The sequence below is a fragment of the Paramisgurnus dabryanus genome, chromosome 3 (genome assembly GCF_030506205.2).
Source record: "Paramisgurnus dabryanus chromosome 3, PD_genome_1.1, whole genome shotgun sequence".
Taxonomy (NCBI): Eukaryota; Metazoa; Chordata; class Actinopteri; order Cypriniformes; family Cobitidae; genus Paramisgurnus; species Paramisgurnus dabryanus.
In genome coordinates, this window is record NC_133339.1 from 24,457,540 (window position 1) to 24,478,756 (window position 21,217).

At 38.0% G+C, this 21,217-nt stretch overlaps 1 long non-coding RNA gene across 1 annotated transcript; it reads left to right on the forward strand.

Moving 5' to 3' along the window:
• The first annotated feature begins 3,273 nt into the window (after positions 1-3,273).
• Positions 3,274-15,224, forward strand: LOC135770753 (uncharacterized). Its single transcript, XR_010542767.1, has 2 exons — positions 3,274-3,546; positions 14,863-15,224. It is a non-coding gene; the product is annotated as an uncharacterized lncRNA (long non-coding RNA).
• The last annotated feature ends 5,993 nt before the right edge of the window (positions 15,225-21,217 follow it).

Sequence of the window (21,217 nt, forward strand, 5' to 3'; positions counted from 1 at the left end):
TTAAACATTATGTGACAAAAAGCATTTGAATCATTATACTTATATGCTTTTTTTGTCGTATAAGCGAAATTAAAGCTACAGTTGAAATTATAAATTATTTTCAAAAGGTTACCGTTGTTAATTGAGTTAAGTAAGGATACTGTTTTGAGCAATGCTTTTTTATGTACTTGCTCAATAACACTTTTTTTTTACCAAAAGTAGTTACGAATTGCAGTTTTAGTGCCTATATTTTTGAAAATTCAGACATTGCACTCTGATTGGCTTTTTCCTTGGTCACATGACTTTTAAAAGCAAACAAATCATACAAAGCTGTATAATGGCACGGACACAAAAAAGACTGTAAAAGCAGTGTATGCCCATGAAGGTCTCTCTATAACCTCAGATAGCCCGGGGCAAGTGCACAGATAAATGTCATTTTGTTGCCAAGGAAACAATTCCACCTGGCTTGCTTAAGATAGACCCAGTGACTGCTTCTTCGGTCTGCACTGATGTCAGATGACACTGGGGGTGTGCTTGTGTTTTTAACTTGAAAACCAAGAAGCGTGTGCCTGTCATCAACTGCTTTAAGTTATCTTAAAGGCTGACAACAAAGCAATAGGCTGTAAAAGGTTTGCTTTTGGGCAGTTACACATTTACTGTGATGAAATCACTGTAACACAGGGCTTATGTATGGCAATATGATTAACACACCAATGTTTAATAAGTGAAGAGTAAATATTGACAGTTGAATCAGAAGATTATGTTTCATCTTTTGAACCTCATTTAATTAATTTGTTTTGTAAGGATTTTAGAATAGCTTTATTGTGAAGTAATAAGATATACAAGATATAGTCTAGAGCAGGGTTTTTCAATCTGAGGTCCCCCAGAAGGTCCCAAGGGTCAAAGCAAAAAAGACAAAGCAAAACTTGTATTCATAATATCACAATTACATCTAACACAGTTTAAATGTTTCTTTACACAAAATATGGTTGGAAAGGGGTCCCTCGCTAACGGCCCATCATAAATTGGGGTCCCTGCCATCATAAAGTTGAAAACCGCTGCTCTGGAGAATGTCACGTAAAACATTCAATCGGATAAATATCGGATTTTTATCTTGCCTTAAATTTGATTTTAAATCAAAGGAATGAATCATCTCTTGCATAACATTTTTAAACAAATGTAACAAATAAACACTTAACTGTTGAATGTTGCATACTGTTGAATGCACTATTACTCATTTGGATAAAAGCATCTGCCAAATGCACAAATTAAAAGAAGTCATGAGGCCCAGACTGCATCTTCAGAATTTTTCTGTTTTATTTTTAGAACCGGTTTGCCAGCCTGATCTCACGACAATTTGTAGGTATTTTACAAGGCCCTAACTCAATAGAAACAGGGGTCAGTTTGTACAAAAACGTAAGAATGTGGCAGTACGAATTCAGCCACCTAGTAAAATACGTACGAATTGTCATGAGATAGCTTTGGTGAGCTGTCAGTATAGAAGGTCCGATTCTTCAGCTCCAGGCCCGGTTGCATAAACTAAAATACCTTAAGTGTAATTTTCCCTAAAGTTCCCCCTTTAGTAGGGTGACCATACCTGCCATTATTCCCGGACGGGTCCTGGCCAGGATTTTGGGTTCGTCTTCCGAAAGTCGTATTTGTCGACCGCATACGTCATAGAGGATTATTATTATTACAGAAAAGCAACCATTACATTTTAAGGTAAGAATGAAACTACGATTGCATGTCTTATGTTTTAACTGAATGGCGTATGCAGTCAACAAATACGACTTCCAGAAGACTCACCGAAATCCTGGCCAGGATGCGTCCGGGAAGAATGGCACGTATGGTCACCCTACCCTTTAGTTTCCCTTAAACTTAAGGGTGTTGCAGAAAAAACCCTTATGTTTTTTTCTGTTGCATCTCCATGGCAACAATAGTATTTTATAACAACAAACCTGTGTCGCTGTCATGAAACACTTAACGATTACCTTTACCTAAGAGAACTGTTTAAGGGATTATATGCAAAACCCTTAAATTATTATCTTACAGTAGTTAAGGGGAATTTGCCCCTTAAGTGTCATACTTAAGGGAAAAACTTAAGGTGCTTTATGCAACCGGGCCCAGAGCCTTTAAGACGAAAGCACTCGAGATTCATATGGACATTGTGAGATATGCCCTTAGGGAAGTTTTTTTCCAGACATCTCAAGGACAAAAACATGTGCTTTCTTTTCTTCAACGCCGGACAGGTTGATCACGGTTGAACTAGCAGTCATGTTTGCCAGATTTGAATTTGCTCTCTGAAGCTTGACCATACCCCACGCTAAGACGCTGGGATGAAGGACTGGTCAAGTTGAGTAGTCAGTATGCACTCCAAGAAACCGAAGAATGTGTGACCAATCAAAGCACTTATCCTGAAAGGCTAAGGGCATGTTTGACACTTGTTAACAAGTGTGCTTTTGTGAAAAGCCTGTTGACAGGTGATCTCTAGCATTGTACAGCACTCTATAGAAGAATAACAAGGTTTTTCATTATATACAGCCTTCAGTTGGTATGCTGGAACAACATGACTTTTGTTTAGAATAGTGACAAAATAAGATCGAGAGTCGTGAGAGATCCAGGATTTCAGCCAAGACTCCATTTAATCCAATATCTATGGAGGCTTCTTCATTAATGGGCTCCTGTGAGAAACCATTCGCCTAAATATATTAAACTTTTGAGTGATTGGTGATAGTTAATTACGGTGCTGGGATTCATCATCTGTGGTTGTGAAAAAGGTTTGTGTATATTAAGTTAACCCATCTGGGAATACATGCATAGGGAAAAACTTGTCTTTACCAAGCAGATTGCACGGAAGTAAAGGACCTCAAATAGATGCAGTTTCAGGCTGAATTTGGATGACAAATAAAAGGGAAGTGCACTCATTAAAGCACTCATTAAAGTTATTAAGATGTGCACTTCAAAATCATCGCACAGGCTAACAGCAGACATACAAAGTGATTAAACTGGGCTTAATGGAATGCAATGCAGTGTGAACACAAGAAATAGAGCAGTCTAACATTTTGACACGAATGAACTAGTCTCAAGCCCTCTGAATCTCATGGGCTGACGGTAACAGCATTGAAATGTGTGTGAGTGACTTTGTAAAGTGCAAAGGAAAGGGAGGATGCAAATGGTCGCTCTTGCGGTGTGTCGGTGGCCCAGGGGAAATGTCTCACTGGCATCACCAGCCATCACAATGATTGGATTCGCTCAGTACAAAAGTGCTAATCTTGCCATTTCTCATTTGTCTCTATAAAGCTGTAAAGGAAATAAGAAAGGAAGGACAAAAACCTCAGCCCACATTTTTAGACACGAGCTCCTGACTCGCACTGAAACACTGAGTGTCAGAATATGACAGCAAACCCACCACAATTTGTTATTGTGCTGTGTTTTCAGGCCCTGCAGGAGTTTTAAAATGGAGAACAGGACCAGTGAGCTGGAACAGGACATCTCTGATGGTACAGAACAGACTGGAGGAGTGGGCCAGACAACCCAATATAAGATTGCGATAGCTTCCCACACATGGTAAGTCGGTCAGAAAAACTTTTTGGTTTTTGGCTTTTTTATTGAGAGGTTGGGAGATGATGTGGATGGAGCTGTAAGGGGATTGGCAAATGACAAATCCCAGATTGCATAAAGATTGTTACATTTTACATTCGCATTTTATGCATTTGGCAGAACCTTTTATCCAAAGCAACTTACAGGGATAGTTCATCCAAAAATAAAAAAAATCCTGTCATCATTTACTCAATCTCATGTTGTTACAAACCTGTCTTCATTTCTTTGTTCTGATGAACACGAAAGAAGATATTTTGAGGAATGTTTGTAACCAAACCGATCAGAGACCCCATTGACTTCCAGTGTTGGGGGTAATGCATTACAAGTACTTGCATTAAATAATAATATTACTTTTCTAAAGTAAAACGAGTAAAGTAACGCATTACTTGTTAAATGTTCACATTATTATTTGAGTTACTTTTTCAAAAAAAAAAAAAAAATGATGTACTGAATTAAAAACGTAGTCACATTATGCACTCTATGCGTACACGCCTGTGTGGGAACAGTTTGAGTCCGAAACTGTGAAGGCAGGCCAGAGCTCGACATTTTTGTGACGAATATGCATTTTCTGAATGCAAAACTTTTCAGTTATAAAAACACCTGCAAGGCCTGAAATACATCAAGCCTCAGCCAAGAAAAAGTAACGCAAAAGTAACTAAAGGGCTCTTTATAGTTGGGCGTAGGTCCTACGGCATAGCCGCGACGGCGTAGGTTCCGCATCGGTTTTCATCTATACTTCTGCGTCGTCCGCGTCAATGTGCAAACACACACGTAGACCGCTGGTAGGCAGTAACCACGCGTGTAACCACAGTAGCAGTGCGACCGTCAAAGAAGAAGAAGCTTAGCAAGTTAACCCACAAACGAAGAAGAAACAGCAACTTATGGAAGTAAATAAACAGGGACTTTTGAGGAGTTTGAGCTCCTCAACTTGGCTCATCTTTGTTTTCACCCTCGCAAACGGTGTTCTGGTGGACCAATCACAGCGCTTGCAGTCTGCGTGAATCTGACGTGCTGTTAAAATTTTTGCGAGGTGCACGTCAGGCTACGCAGAGCTTAGCGCAGGCAACGGATAACCTACGGCGTAGAGCTTACGCACGACTATAAATCGGGCTTTAAGAGTAATGTAAGCATAACTTTCCATGAAAAGTAACTGGGGCGGCACAGTGGCTCAGTGGGTAGCACTGTTGCCTCACAGCAAAGAAGGTTCCCGGTTCAAGCCCCGGCTAGGGCAGGTGGCCTTTCTGTGTGGAGTTTCTGCATGTTCTCCTTGTGTCAGCGTGGGTTCACTCTGAGTACTCCGGTCCCACAGGCCAAATTGGAGTTACCAAATTGTCCATCAAACTTGTGTTTGAATAAACTTGTGGATTACCTGGTTCTCGCCATGAATATAGCCGTAGATGCTGGAATGGCGTTAAAGAAGAAGAAGAATAAAAGTATTTTATTACTTTTTACTAACGCAATTAGTTACTTTTTAATTTTGTAATGCATTACTTTTAAAAGTAACTTTCCCCAACACTGTTGACTTCCATAGTATACTTTTTTTAGTCAGTGGTGCCTTTCTCAAAACCTTCCTTCGTGTTCATCAGAACAAAGACATTTATGCAGGCTTGTAACAACATGATAGTGGTTAACTAAAGATAGAATTTTTCATTTTTGGGTGAATATTTGATGTAGAAAAGACGTCGACAACGACTTATAGACTTTTTGACGATTTAGCCCCTAAACAGAGGTCCAGTGAACATCTATACTAGACGTCAGTAAACACTGGAAAAAAGACGTTGTCTGGTGTCACAGTCTGCACCTTCAAGAGACCAAAATTGGATGTGCAAAATAGATGTGCAAAAGACATTGTTTTGACGTCACTTTGCACAGTGGGATCCCTTTAAAATAAACAGTGCAAGTTAGCTATACATTTTATCAGTATGGGATTTCTTTGTGAGTGAACTTATGACCTTTTGCACTATAAACGCAATGCTCTACTAGTTTAGCTACAATAACATATTTATTAGGTGGAGATCTGTGTTTCTCCCTATATCATTTAAACCTATTGCACTGCAAAAAATGACTTTCTTACGTATTTTTGTCTTGTTTTCAGTAAAAATTATAAATATCTAAAAATTCTTAAATTAAGATTTATTTTCTTGATGAGCAAAATGACCTAGGAAAACAAAAAATATAAACTTTAAGCGAATTTGTGCTTAAAACAAGCAAAAAAAAAAATCTGCCAATGGAATAAGAAAATTTTTCTTTAAATAAGTTTTCTTTTTTTCATAAACACTTAATTAAAAAATTTTTTTTCCATTGGTAGATTGTTTTGCTTGTGCACAAATTCACTTAAATTTTATACCAAAAAATCTTAAAACTAGACTTATTTTCCTAGGTCATTTTGTCCATCAAGAAAAAAATCTTTATTGAAGACTTTTAAGATATTTTTATATTTTTACTGAAAAAGATACAAAAATACTAAGTAAGAAAGTCATTTTTTGTAGTGTGTGCTTAGCATTCACTCCAGTTTTCTGGGTTTTGCTCATAATCACCCCCCCCCCCCATCAGCCTATGTATATTCACATACTCAGCTGTCATCTATCTTTAAAGGCACACATTCCTTTGAGTCAATTATTGTTTGGCTCATATCTCACCCGTTGTTTATGCCGTCTAGCCTTTATTATGAAATCTTTCGGCTGTGTCAGCGACCTGCATGACTCGTGGTAATAGCGCAGCTTTCACCGCTCATATTGCAGTTTGTCCGATAGGACCCCCCAACAGATCTGTGTGCCAGCTTGGGGATGTTTCCCTGTGCATTATGGGAAAATTACATGTCTGTGAGGATAAAACGAGCAGAGCCGGTGGCACAATAATTGGATGTAATATTAGACCTCTATGATGTAGTGTAATGTGTGTGTGGCACTGAGGTGTGTGATATCCGTGGGACAGCATATACGCTGGAACAGTGATGTTTGTGCACGTGACGCAGTGCGGCAGCTGTCTGACTTCAAGGCCGCCCTGGAGTTCATTGTTTATAAACCAGGAGCGTTGCATATACCTGCGCAGGAGATTTTCCTGTGCACCCCGCCAGGTGTAAGATAAACATAAATACACAGCTCACAACACGATAATAAACGACATTAGTAAACGTGCATTACTCTTAACATTGCACATGCAAAGCAGGACTGCACTGTAGTGTAAGAATGTCATTGTATAGTGAAGATATTTATTCAAAATAACCTGAAAAACCTGTTCAACCTTGGCGTCCATCTGGATCAATTTATTACCCAACAGTTTGGTTGTCTCAAACCAGGCACACCTTTATAAAGGAAATTGATTGTTTCCAAATAATGATGCATGAGCGTTTCCAATGGCAATACTAAATAGCACATGCGTGACATGCAAACCACCCCTGCGGACTGTCAACTAGATCAAAGCGTACGTGAGGCTGTCACTCTGCACAACTATTTGACATCACATGGATGCAAATCCTGGCCTGCTTTGGACGATCAAAGACGCTACTGGTTATTTTGCTTCTTGTTTTGCCCTTGCGGTATTATTGGGCGGGAAAGGGAACTTAGTTTGTTATGTACACAAAGGTTGTTGTCAGGCTATATAGTTCCATAGAGAAACTCTAACATCCAGACTCTTACTAAGTTTTCACAAAAGTTTCTATGTAGTGGAAAAAAGGTCTACAGACTATAAAATGGTGAGAAAGAAATGGTTCTTTGAAGAACTTTTGATTGTATGGTTCTTTGGGAAACCAAAAATGGTTCTTCTATGGGAGCACTGTGAAATTCCTTTTAGCAATTTTTTTTAAGATTATGCACTGTTAGAAAAAAAATGGTTAAAATTTGTACCCTAGCTGTCATTGGGGCAGTACCCTTTAAAAAGGTCCTAAAATATTCCACTAGGTAGGGTACAGATATGTATACATTTGGTATATGTATCTCTGAGATACTAATATGTGACCACAAAAGGTAATTTCTTAAAATTAAGATTTATACATCATATAAAAGCGTTTTCCATTGATGTATGGTTTTTAAGGTGGTTCTCAAACTGGGGGCCGCGAGATGGTGCCAGGGGGACCCAGTTTTATGACATTTTATCAAATAAATTCATTTATCATGAATTCTGTGCAATTAAACCTAAAAAAAATAAGGCTACTAACCAACAGCATTATCATTCAATATGTTTTGTTTAATTAAAAGTTGAGTTTTAGAACAGTTTTTTGTCATACATTTTCTTTGGAGGGGTCGCGAAGGAATGTGCCGTACACAAGGGGGGCCGCACGCTGAAAAAGTTTGAGAACCACTGTGTTAGGATAGGACAATATTTGAAAATCTGGAATCTGAGTGTGCAAAAAAATCTAAATATTGAGAAAATCGCCTTTAAAGTTGTCCAGATGAAGTCCTAGCAACACTTTAATTATAAATAGATTTTTAAAATATATTTACAGTAAATTCACATAATATCTTCATGGAACATGATCTTTACTTACTTAATGATTTTTGGCATAAAAAAATATCATTTTAACCCATACAATGTATTTTTGGCTATTGCAACAAGTCTACCCATGCTACTTATAACTGGTTTTGTGGTCTAGGGTCAGATATGTAGCCTACTTATAAGGGTACAGCCCCAGTGACAGCTGGCGCACATATTTTGACAATTTCTTCTGACCATGTACTCACACCAGTATTTTTGGCACATTTATAAAGCTATTTAAATGTACTAATTTTACTAAGGCTTTCTCCTGGCTTAAACAAAGCCCAGGCCTTAATGTTAAACCTGTGATTACCAGGAAAACCTTTGTGACTCTGCCTGTCGAAACTTATTTACTGTTTTCTACATAAAATCATCATATTTAATGTACAGAACATTCAGTGACATTCAAAACAATTTGAAATCAATAATTTAAAGGGGACAAATAAATCTTTGGTGTCCACAGAGTTCAATGTGTATTTTTAGCTCAAAATATCATATAGATAATTTATAATAGCATGTTAAAATTGTCACTTTGTAGGTGTTTGCAAAGATTTGCTGTTTTGGGTGTGTCATTTAACATGCAAATGAGCTGATCTCTGCACTAAATGGCAGTGGCGTGGTTGGATAGTGCAGATTAAGGGGCTGTATTATCCCCTTCTGACATCACAAGGGGAGCCACATTTCAATGACCTATCTTTTGTCATGCTTGTGGAGAATGGTTTACCAAAACTAAGTTACTGTTTTGATTTTATTCACATTTTCTAGGTTGATAAAAGCACTTGGGACACAATTATAGCACTTAAACATGGAAAAAGTCCGATTTTCATGATATGTCCCCTTTTAAACAAACTTTAATGCTCCTAATCTCATCATTAAATTGAGACTTTACCTTGCATTTTCCAAGAAAGGGTCAAATTTTTTGATTTGTTTTTGATGTGTACTTTTATAGTTAAATTCCATTGGAATAATTGAATAGTAAATATTTTTAGTTTTTAGTTTTTTTTCAAGTTTAAGATGATTGTTCGTACATTGTACGCTAATTTTGGAATCCATTCAGTTGATCTCTGGGTCTGGCGCTACCACTTTTAGCATAGCTTAGCATAATCCATTGAATCTGATTAGACCATTAGCATCGCACTAAAAAATAACTAAAGAGTTTTGATATTTTTCCTATTTAAAACTTGACTCTTCTGTAGTTACATTGTGTACTTATACAGACAGAAAATTAAAAGTTGTGATTTTCTAGGCAGATATGGCTAACTATACTCTCATTCTGGCGTAATCATCAAGGACATGGCTGCAGGAGGCGCAATGATATTACGCACTGCCCAAAAATAGTCCCCTGCTAGTGATAGTAACCAAGGGGACTATTTTTGTCTGCTGCATGGGTGACAATTACGTAATTTGTAATCTGTCCCTGCCCATTTTGTTTTTGTATTGGACCGAAATTGCTTTTTAGTGTAATTTTTTTATTGCAATTCAGTAAATTCAACTCTGATTCAAATAAATCTTTGGTGTCCACAGAGTTCATGTGTATTTTTAGCTCAAAATATCATATAGATAATTTATAATAGCATGTTAAAATTGTCACTTTGTAGGTGTTTGCAAAGATTTGCTGTTTTGGGTGTGTCGTTTAACATGCAAATGAGCTGATCTCTGCACTAAATGGCAGTGGCGTGGTTGGATAGTGCAGATTAAGGGGCGGTATTATCCCCTTCTGACATCACAAGGGGAGCCACATTTCAATGACCTATCTTTTGTCATGCTTGTGGAGAATGGTTTACCAAAACTAAGTGACTGTTTTGATTTTATTCACATTTTCTAGGTTGATAAAAGCACTTGGGACACAATTATAGCACTTAAACATGGAAAAAGTCCGATTTTCATGATATGTCCCCTTTTAAACAAACTTTAATGCTCCTAATCTCATCATTAAATTGAGACTTTACCTTGCATTTTCCAAGAAAGGGTCAAATTTTTTGATTTGTTGTAAGAATCCATTCACTTGATCCGTTCACGTGAATTACATAATCAGGAAAAGTCTCAAACATGACCAAAAATGTGCTAAAGGCCATTTGCACTGTGCAGTATTGCAGTGATGGCAGACTATGAGTGCATTAAAGGGTTCACCCCAACATCCTGTCAACATTTACTCACCCTCATGTTGTTCCAAGCCTGCATAATTGTTTTCCCTGCTGAACACAAAGGAATTAATGAATCAAGATATTTGTAATCAAGCAGGAAACAGGAGCACCATTAACTTCCAAAAGAAAAATACTATGGAAGTCAATGGTGCTCATGCTTGGTTACAAACATTCCTCAAAATATCTTCATTTGTGTTATGCAGAACAAAGAAATTTAAACAGGTTTGTAACAACTGACTGATGACAAAATTTTCATTTTTGAGTGAACTATCCCTTTAAATTCACTTTAATGTGCTCTATAATATGAAAAAAAACATGCTTGGCTACACATTGTGGAAGGTCTGGCAGTTAAAAGAGTGCTAACCAGGTTAGCTGCTTATCTCTTGTTTGGTTTACTTTGCAGATGACAAAGGCATTTGTTAGGTCTATAAATCCTTGTTATATGCAAAAGGCATATACGCAGTTTAAAAAAAGTGTCACCCTTGTTTTTTAGTGTTTATTTTTATACTGAAAAGTATCTGGTGGGGGGGGGGGCGCGCAGTTTTGAAAGTGCCACCCTTGGTTTAAGTGGTTGCTACGCCCATTCCTTTATAAGAAACAAAAGTAAAAGTGTTGCATCTGTTTGTGAATGTTCCCCTTAGTATTTGAGCATCAGCTTTGTGAAGCACGGACCAACTGCTCCATCTTTCGAACAGCTCAGAGATGATAAGACACATTGTGTAATGGGATTCTTAAAGTCTGTGCTTCAGAATTGATTTTCTCATAGCAGTGAACCAGAAAGCACAAAGCCAGCCTACAAATGTCCTACCTCGACTAAGAAAGTTTTCTGAACACAGCACTCTAAAAGTTTTTGTGTTGTGGCATGTAGAGTAAATCTAGCTTCTATTTGAAAAGGATAAATGTGTTTTCATCCCATTTGTTTGCACAGCAATCCTAACACACAGCTCCTGTTGTGCCAGCAGGGAGCTGTCCATTGAACCCTATCCAAGATCCGGTATTGTAGCTACATCATTAGCAAAGTGACATTCAATCTTAGTTCTCAAATTGAATACACCCATTCGATGGAGTTTTGCAATGTCAGCCCATGTGTGGATTTTGGTTTTCCAGGCTTATTAGCCCGGTTCAATCTCAATTGGTAAAATCAATGAAACTCCAAGATCATTGTGGGTTTTGTTCAGCACTAAATATATTTGGCACGTAGAAATATTCGGATGCCATTATGGGAAATGCTTTTACTTTGATGTTAACACTTGAATCTCTCCCCTATACGTACACCATATGGTTAATCCATTTTTAACCCAATAAACTCTGTAGGTCTGAGGTCAAACTAAGTCACCACAGCAACAAGCCAGCTGGCTTTGTGACATTGCGAGCAGCGTTCATGACACAGTAGCTCCAGGATAAACTCAGCCCAGAACAGTTAAGAGGAAGGAAAATACTTCTATTTTGGTTGTATTCTGACCAGCTCAAATTTAATCCATTTCTAGCAAAGGAAGTAGCCAGACGTGCATTTCCTCACAATACCAGCTACGAGTATTTTGTTTCTATGAATGGTGCCATGTGTTGTTGGATGTTAGGGTGTGCATACAGGACGTCTGGATCATCAGTAACATTAAAGGAGGAGCAGTAGATGAGGATTGCTTGCAACGACCTCAAACAGCTGCGCAAACACACCCCCATCTTCACAAATCACATCCAGTGCAGTTAAAAAGAAAGACTCTGAAGAATGGTTGAAGCCCATGGAAAGGTAGCTGGTTAATATGAGGTGTGTTTAAAATCATTTTTGCACCATAAAACCACTCACAGAGATGATACAGAAATTTTGATGGCCATGCGAATATCCTGGTTGTGCACCATTCGGAATTAAGTACTTTTATAGTTAAAATTCCATTGGAATAATTGAATAGTAAATATTTTTAGTTTTTAGTTTTTTTAAAGTTTAAGATGATTGTTCGTACATTGTACGCTAATTTTGGAATCCATTCAGTTGAGCTCCGTGTCTGGCGCTACCACTTTTAGCATAGCTTAGCATAATCCATTGAATCTGATTAGAGCATTAGCATCGCACTAAAAAATAACTAAAGAGTTTCCATATTTTTCCTATTTAAAACTTGACTCTTGTGTAGTAACATTGTGTACTTAGACAGATGGAAAATTAAAAGTTGCGAATTTCTAGGCAGATATGGCTAGGAACTATACTTTCATTCTGGCGTAATAATCAAGGACTTTGCTGCCGTAACATGGCTGCAGGAGGCGCAATGATATTACGCACTGTCCCCTGCTATTGATAGTAACCAAGGGGACTATTTTTGTCTGCTGCATGGGTGACAATTACGTAATTTGTAATCTGTCCTGCCAATTTGTTTTTATATTGGACCGAAATTGCTCTATAGTGTATTTTTTTTTATTGCAATTCAGTAAAGTCAACTCTGATTCAAATTAAATTCATATTCCAGATTTTTTTTTCATAAAATGGCCCAAAGCTGTCACCTGGCCAGTACCCTTTGAAAAGGTCCTAATATGTACCATATACTGTAGGTGTAGTATATGTATGCATTTGTACCAAAATGTATCTTTGAGATACTAATGTTTTCCCTAATATGAAATTTTTATGTAAAAATTTGTACTTTTTGATCATTTTTCTGACAATGTAAACTGAAAATAGTCAGTTCTTAAGTTCTACATTTTACACAACACTGATGGTCAGCCATGTACGACAGAGCTACAATTACCGCATTTCACGTATGTAGACTATATAAATCATTTATTAAGGTTAATGAAGTTAGTTAATTCAGAATGTGTAGTCTCAAGTCAATGGCCAGCAGCCCAGATTAATCAGTTAAGCAGTTGGCACAAAAACCACTTCAGTGGCAGACAGGAACTAGACCTTGTTCAAAAGCCTGGGCACAATTAGAGCTCATGTATTGTAAAAAAAACTTTCATTTAGTTTCATCATAACTGGCCACTTTAGTCTTATTTTCCCTTGACTTAGGCAGGGATACAAGAGCACTTGAAGTTAATCAGAACAGAGAGAGAGAGAGAATTTCAATCCGCTTGTTATGTAAAAGCAACTACTGTCACGATGTTGGAGAGCCCTTGACTCCTCAGCCTAAATGCACCTCTGTGGCTCATATGGTTTAAACAAATGAATGACAGATAAAATGCAAATTGTATGGAAACGTGTCCCGTACAATAAATGTGTTGTCCTGTACTCAGCCAATAATGGGAAAGGTGTAGCAGGCAACGACAAAACGGATTTTACTGCCAACATAATAGAGCTCTTTTCTTAAATCCCCCTCCCACCAATTTCTCCCCGAGCAAATGGGCGGTGTCCACATGCAGTACAAGAGGCTTGAGTTAAGACCAGATCAAGTTCCTGGTGGGAATCGTAAAAAGGGGAGGATCTTCCTGTCTAGGCCGAGCGGCACGATTTCAGTTCCTTGTTTCTTTACTGAAATCATAGCTCATGGGTAAAAATGTGGGTTGAGTTTTGAGATAGGATATAGGGATGTCTGAATTGTCACACTACTAAGTTTTAGAGTTAAAATAAATATTTTTCTCTGTTTCTTTATTTGTACGTTTTAAAACATCTACTTTAAAACTAATACGGGGCAGTGCCCTTTCATCATTTGCATCAATTTGTACCTAAAGAGTTCATTATAGGTACATATTGGTATATATACAATTGAACATTTTAGGACCATTTTAAAAGGTACAATCCCAGTCACAACCTGTGTATCCTTTTCTCTAAGAGTGTACCTGAGAAAAAAAGGGTAACTGGTGTCCTGCTGTACATTTTCTCTTTTCAAAGCAACTATTATTGCAATTACTATAAGAGGATTGAGGGACATATCCCTTTGAAAATAATAAGCTTTTATCTTTGATTCTTAAGCGGTGTATGTTGTAGTTTTTTTCCAGTTTGAGCCTAATCTGCAGTTTTGTATAAACAGTAAACTATGTGTTTGTTTGGCATTTCCAAATTCACCTAACCTTCGTGTTTTTTGGCCTGTGGGAAGAAACCGGAGTACCCGGAGTAAACCCAAGCTGACATAGGGAGAATATCAGAAACTCCACACTTTTTTCATTGCATTTACAATTTTAGATATGTGGTATAGTCCAACCCACCCCAGAGGGTTTCTCTGGTGTATTTCTCCACCTGTGACCAGGTCATCACCCAGAGCATAGTGATCCTGAAACAGCCTGCAGATTCTGACCTGCCTCCCCTGCACTTCTCACCCCGACTACACAAGAATTCTGATTATTTAGACCACTTTGTGTGTTCACACTTGCAGTCGGCAGCCCTGCAGGATCCATGCGTTCCATTAACTGTCTGGAATTAAAATGATAACTGTCCCTATTACTTAAAAAAAAAACACAATTCCCATCTTCATCATCACTGAGAAGGAAACTATCTCTCCTTGCATTCACACAACAGAGAGCATTTGATTTAGTCATAGCAGTAGGAATAAGGTGGAAAAAACTAAGAAAAACCCTTTGCTTCTAAGTTCACAAACTTCCATAGAATGTGGATTGGCTATATATATATATTTATGGATTCGGATCTAATCCACATGAATGCCCAGGTCATAGACTGCATAAAGTCATACCACATTCCCGACACAGATGCCTGAAATGGAATTCTTGTTCTATTTTCCTGTCTCATTAGGAAGAGAACTGAAGCATAATGTTTGCCTGGAGAAAAGTCTACGGATGTACAGAGGCCACGGTGGGCTGCCTCAATCTTGAGCTCCACCCTATATTGCTCTGCTTGGCAGGCGGCCTGCTATTTCACAGCTGTCTGGATCAACAGAATTTCCACATCGCTACACCGACCGAGCCAGCATCCAATAAAAAGTCTGAGCACATAAACATGCTTTGTGGGATTGAGAGCAGAACCGGATATGTAAACTGAGCATCAACGTGAATTGTGCAATTTTTTACAGTTTCTCCAATTAATACATTACTTTGACATTAGGTTATCATGAATGGTTTGAGTTTGGGTTGGGAATGATCTATTAGTTAACCAATGGCGGATGATGGCAAAATTGTTCAATTCCATTCAGTGGTACGGAAATTCACCTTTAGCAAAATGATATCAAATGTATGTGATTATTGTATGTGTTTATGGGATTGTTTTGCTTAAATTTTTCTTCTTATCATTTGAGTTAGAAGAATAATAGGACAATTACACTCACCTAAAGGATTATTAGGAACATCTGTTCAATTTCTCATTAATGCAATTATCTAATCAACCAATCACATGGCAGTTGCTTCAATGCATTTAGGGGTGTGGTCCTGGTCAAGACAATCTCCTGAACTCCAAACTGAATGTCAGAATGGAAAATAAAGGCAATTAAAGCAATTATGAGTGTGGCATTGTTGTTGGTTCCAGACAGGCCGGTCTGAGTATTTCACAATCTGCTCAGTTACTGGGATTTTCACGCACAACCATTTCTAGGGTTTACAAAGAAGGGTGTGAAACGGAAAAACATTCAGTATGTGGCAGTCCTGTGGGCAAAAATGCCTTGTTGATGCTAGAGATCAAAGGAGAATGGACTGACTGATTCAAGCTGAAAGAAGAGCAACTTTGACTGAAATAACCACTCGTTACAACCGAGGTATGCAGCAAAGCATTTGTGAAGCCACAACACGCACAACCTTGAGGCGGATGGGCTACAACAGCAGAAAACCCCACTGGGTACCACTCATCTCCACTACGAATAGGAAAAAGAGGCTACAATTTGCACAAGCTCACCAAAATTGAACAGTTGAAGACTGGAAAAATGTTGCCTGGTCTGATGAGTCTTGATTTCTGTTGAGACATTCAGATGGTAGAGTCAGAATTTGGCGTAAACAGAATGAGAACATGGATCTATCATGCTTTGTTACCACTGTGCAGGCTGGTGGTGTAATGGTGTGGGGGATGTTTTCTTTGCACTCTTTAGGCCCCTTAGTGCCAATTGGGCATCGTTTAAATGCCACGGCCTACCTGAGCATTGTTTCTGACCATGTCCATCCCTTTATGACCACCATGTACCCATCCTCTGATGGCTACTTCCAGAAGGATAATGCACCATGTCACAAAGCCAGAATCATTTTAAATTGGTTTCTTGAATATGACAATGAGTTCACTGTACTAAAATGGCCCCCACAGTCACCAGATCTCAACCCAATAGAGCATCTTTCTGTCTTATTTATGCACAGCAAATAAAGTGAAATCTGGTCTTTCTCTCAACTACATAGCTGTAGTATATACATACCCAGCCTTTAATTGAACCATGGCATTGCATAATCCAAAGAGAATGTATATATAACTTTAAATGTTTGCCCACTCTGTAATCACTGCATAATACATAAAAATGACAGCAGAGATGCCAAGGGGGAACTTATTGAGGTTGCATGAGCTTTCAAAATAGATGCTCTCCTTTAAGAATGGAATTTGTTTGTGTGGGTTACATTGTTAGTCAAATGTTTTGAATTTTTTAGTTGTTTTTTTAGCACCAGGGTCAGTGTGACCTGGTAACAGATGCACACTTGTAAATGGCTAGAATCATTGATTCAAAGTGTGACAGGATTTGTTTTCCCACGAGAAGTCCTGTATACATTGCACAGACAGCATGAGGATTTGCTATTTGTGGTCCCTTTGATGGTAAAGGCTGGAGTCACATGCTTTCAGTGACTGGGTAAAACATCAAATTATCACTTATAGTTCATGCCAACATGAAAATTCTGTCATCAACAACTCACCCTCATGTTGTTTCGTTATTCTGTTAAACACAAAAGAAGAACACATTTATCCACACAAATATTGTGTTCAACAGATTAAAGAAAGACACTTTTTTTGTTTGATCATATTTATAAAAATTACAAAATCTAATTTAAAAAGCTGCATTGAAAAATGGGATACATTTTTGTGTTATTGTTAAAAGTTAAAACTGTCTATTGTTAAAATCTAAATGAGAAATAATGAACGTTTCTTATTATTAAGAAGCCATATGTTCTGTTGCTGAAAAATAGTCTAGTCTGGGACAAAACTGTTTTTCTGTTTATGAACCCTAATCAATCCAGTGTTAGATTGGATCAGTGTCAGTCAGGAAAGAATCCAACCCATAAAGCAGACTAGCTCAAATATTACACACACATAGCCTACTCAGGAAACCCAGGGAGCCAAAAACCTGGGAATGAAATGCGTATGGGAGGACACAGGAAATGAACACAAATATTTGCAGATGGCTGCAGACGACATTAAACAATAGGCCTATATCCACATATTGACTTTATAAATATGTATCTATTGATATTACAATAGTACTATAAACATGTCAACAAACATCCATAACTGTAATTACTGGATCTATTTAATATACATATAGATGTGTTTAAAGGTAAAGAGCTGCTCAGAGAAACAAATGTAGCAAAGGGGAAGTGGAGGGCATTTAATGGCTAAAATAGGGGGTGCTTGTTGGATTTAACTGCTTCCTTTGTGAGTAAATCTACTTGCCCCTCTCTTCCGTCTTTAAACCTCATTCACTGTTCACGCCAGGAATAGGCTAAAACTTTCCTCTCTACTTTCAGTCTTCACACACACAAAGCACAAACCAAATATGTCACAGTCTCCTAAAAGATCATGTGAGATTGAGTGGACAAAAAGATGCATCACACAGTTCAACCCATTTGATATCCAAAGTGACCTACAGTGGATTCAATTTGTACATTTTATTAGGATGTGACTGTGTTACCTCTCAAACCCATTGCTCAACCAGTTAAATATAAAGACAAGAGAAAAGTCTGTATACATCACAAGTGTTCAACCTTCTCCAAAAGGAAGCATTAACACAAAGAATTTCGTACACAATGTCAACACTTCAACTTTCCCTCCTCGTTTCCTCAGCGCGTGTAGAGTTGCAGGCCACACCCAACTAGACTTCTGTGCAGTTTGGGATTTTGGAGAGGAGGAGCGCGCACTTTTTCCTCATTTCACTACTACGTTACCTCGCTGTCACGTTCACGCTTACATCACGTCGTCGCAACATCTGGCCGCCGTATCCAAACTATACAATACCTGGCACTTTTGGCTGCTCTACCGCGGTAAGTGTGTTTAATAACTGGTGGTATTTTACCTTACATGCAAAACAGCTGTTAAGAGCGCGAAACTTAATAGAGCAGATCAGGCTCGTTTTATATTTGTCCAAATGCTTGATAACTGAAGTAACTGTGTTGGGTTATTATGCTGCCTAAATGGGTTTGTCTAGCTATAAGTTTGAGAAGTTTAAGTTTTAAAACTAAAAATAAATAGTTTGTGAGGAAAGGGGCGTTGGCGGTGCGTGCGCTGATGCCATTTACTGATGCTTCAATGATGAATCACTGTAGTATTATTATACGTGTTTTGTTTACTTATTAGTCACATAAAGGGAGTATCCAGTTTGACTTTCTGTGTTTGATTTGTAACAACAAAAAGACCATTGTTTGTCGTATTAAAAAGAAGTTTGTATTTAATCGTGTTTAGCCGTACAGTATGTTGAAGTTGGAGTGATGTACTAATAACTTTGTCTATTATATCGCCCCCCGCTGGCAGCATGTGGTATATATTACCTCATTTGAAGTAATGTTTGCATTTTATATTTTCATACAATGGACGATTTAAATGCTTTCATATTTATTTACTAAAACTACACGTCAAGCTGCAAAATAAATATTTTTTTCAAAACAATTATTTATAGCCTACATCCTTATACATTATGTATTTATTCATTTATTAATTTTATCCAACATGACTTTTTGTGTTGTGTGTTAAGACAAGAAATCCCCCTAAGATGTAAAATGACACAAGCATTTATGTCTTGATTTTAGAGAATTTACAGAACTTTTCTAAACCTTTTTTATTCATTTAGATTACAAAATAAGTTTAACATTTGGATGTAAATGTTGGGATTATATGACATTTTAAATGTACATGTTAATTTTTTTGTGGTTTACTTCACAAGACCCAGCATTGTCGCTGGGGTGCTCTGCTCATACAACATGTTTTGCATGTCAGTGGGTGTATATGTGTGAGAGATAGGCGGCAGTGCATTTCCCCATGTTGCTCATGGGACTATTTTTGGGGGTGGGGTTTGTTTGTGTATGTAGAGGTGCAGCAGTTTTCACTAGATTTCCGGACACCGGTCTGCTCCGCTCTGTAACAAACTCACACACAGTCAGCATTATAATTCAGTCCTACCCATCAAAGGCAGAAATGTGATATGTGCATTAGGATTTTTAGCATGTGGCTGTTTCCTCTATAGCGAACTATAATGCAGTGGTTCTCAAACGGGGGGCTGTTGCCCCTGGGGGGGGGTCCTGCGACCTGCGATAGTGCTAGGGGGCCCCAGTTTAATGAAATTTAAAAAAATTAACTCATCATAAATTCTGTGTAATTAAACAATTAAGGCTACTACCCAACACAAATGTTAAGTTTAATGTCATAAGTTTCATTTGGAGGGGCCCACTACTGGTTTAATGTATAATGTGGTTGCCATAAAAACTCACATCCTCCATCATCCTACAGGCAGTTTGCAATGTATTCTTATTTTTATACTACAAGCTTTTCTCTCTGTTGTGATTCTGTTTTTCATGGATTGCTTGGGCCAAGTGATGACTTCTTTTCCATCTTTTAATTTTCCATTCTGCAAGAGTGCAAGATTTTTCCAACCGTTTATTGACTGAATTGTTTCCACCCCAGTTTTTACTTCATTTTGTTTTGGGTCATTGATTGATCTAACAGAACTGATACCATTCATAAATTTGCTGCTTGTAAGGTTTTCATAGAATGGGCGATGTGTTGTTTTGTGGATGATTTGTTTCATAAGAATCTGTGTTGTCAATGTTTGGGACAGGAACGGCCTCTCCCTTTGGCCGGGCTGATGCTCTGGACATTTTGTGCTTTTATAACATTACGGCAGCACAGAGTGACCAACCTTGGATTCGGCTCTTACAGGCCTAAACTTTATCCAAAAGCAAAAGTTTATCAATTAAATGCTATTTAAAAGTTTAATCATTTCTGAACTTCATTATTTCTATAACAAATATTTTCAAATACTTTTTTGTCGCAGTTTGAAGTTGAACAGTGGGGTGTTTCAACCACACAATGCTGTGAAAGGAGATGAGCAATAAAGTGATCCACGCTAAAGGTTTAATTTGACTTTTGCAATCTTTCTTTGTGTGTTCTGATTACAAAAACAACAACAACAACGAGACTTATCAATGCCCCTTTATAGATAATGATGGACTTTGGTGTGTCAGAGACAAAGTGGCCTGGAAAATGTTAAACCCATTCTTTGAGTCTGGGAAACTATGGTTTGTTTGCATGTTTTTGGGCAGGGCTCAGTGTTAAGACAATGAATTGCATGAATTGTCTAGCTGTGGATGCTGGTAGCCAAATCTGTTCAGGGGTGAAATTTTTTAAGCTTAAAGCCCTGTTAGCAAATGAGAAACAGCAGGAGAAGGTCTTAAATAAGATAGGAGTCTTACCAGAGACCCACATCAACTTCAAACACAAAACAACTTCAGGCTAAGCAATAAACACGCATTTGCATTCCACACTAATACGTGAGGAGGAAAGGGAACAGGGGGAGGGTCTTGCTTTTAGTCATGCACTAAGGGTGGACTCATTTTGAGTCATTTGTGTGATGCAAAGACACACCATGCCTATCATATTGCTTAGTCGATCCATCGCTTATGCCGACGAAAGCAGATGAAGTTGAATAATTGTTGCGCAACTGACACCTTATAAACCACACACGAGCCCACCTCTGCAACCAGGCCAGGGCGTGATTGACCAAAACCGCACCAAGGCATGTTACAGAGGGATCACACTAGTCAAACAAACCAGGCTTTGGGGGTCAAACGCATTCAAGTGGGGTTTGGATAAAATATCCTCTTAAACGCAATAAAGAGAGTTTTGTATAAGATTCTTTTGGCCATCATCACACTAGCAACGTTTTTTTAAGCTTATGGCGGAGTGCACAATTTCTGAAAAACGC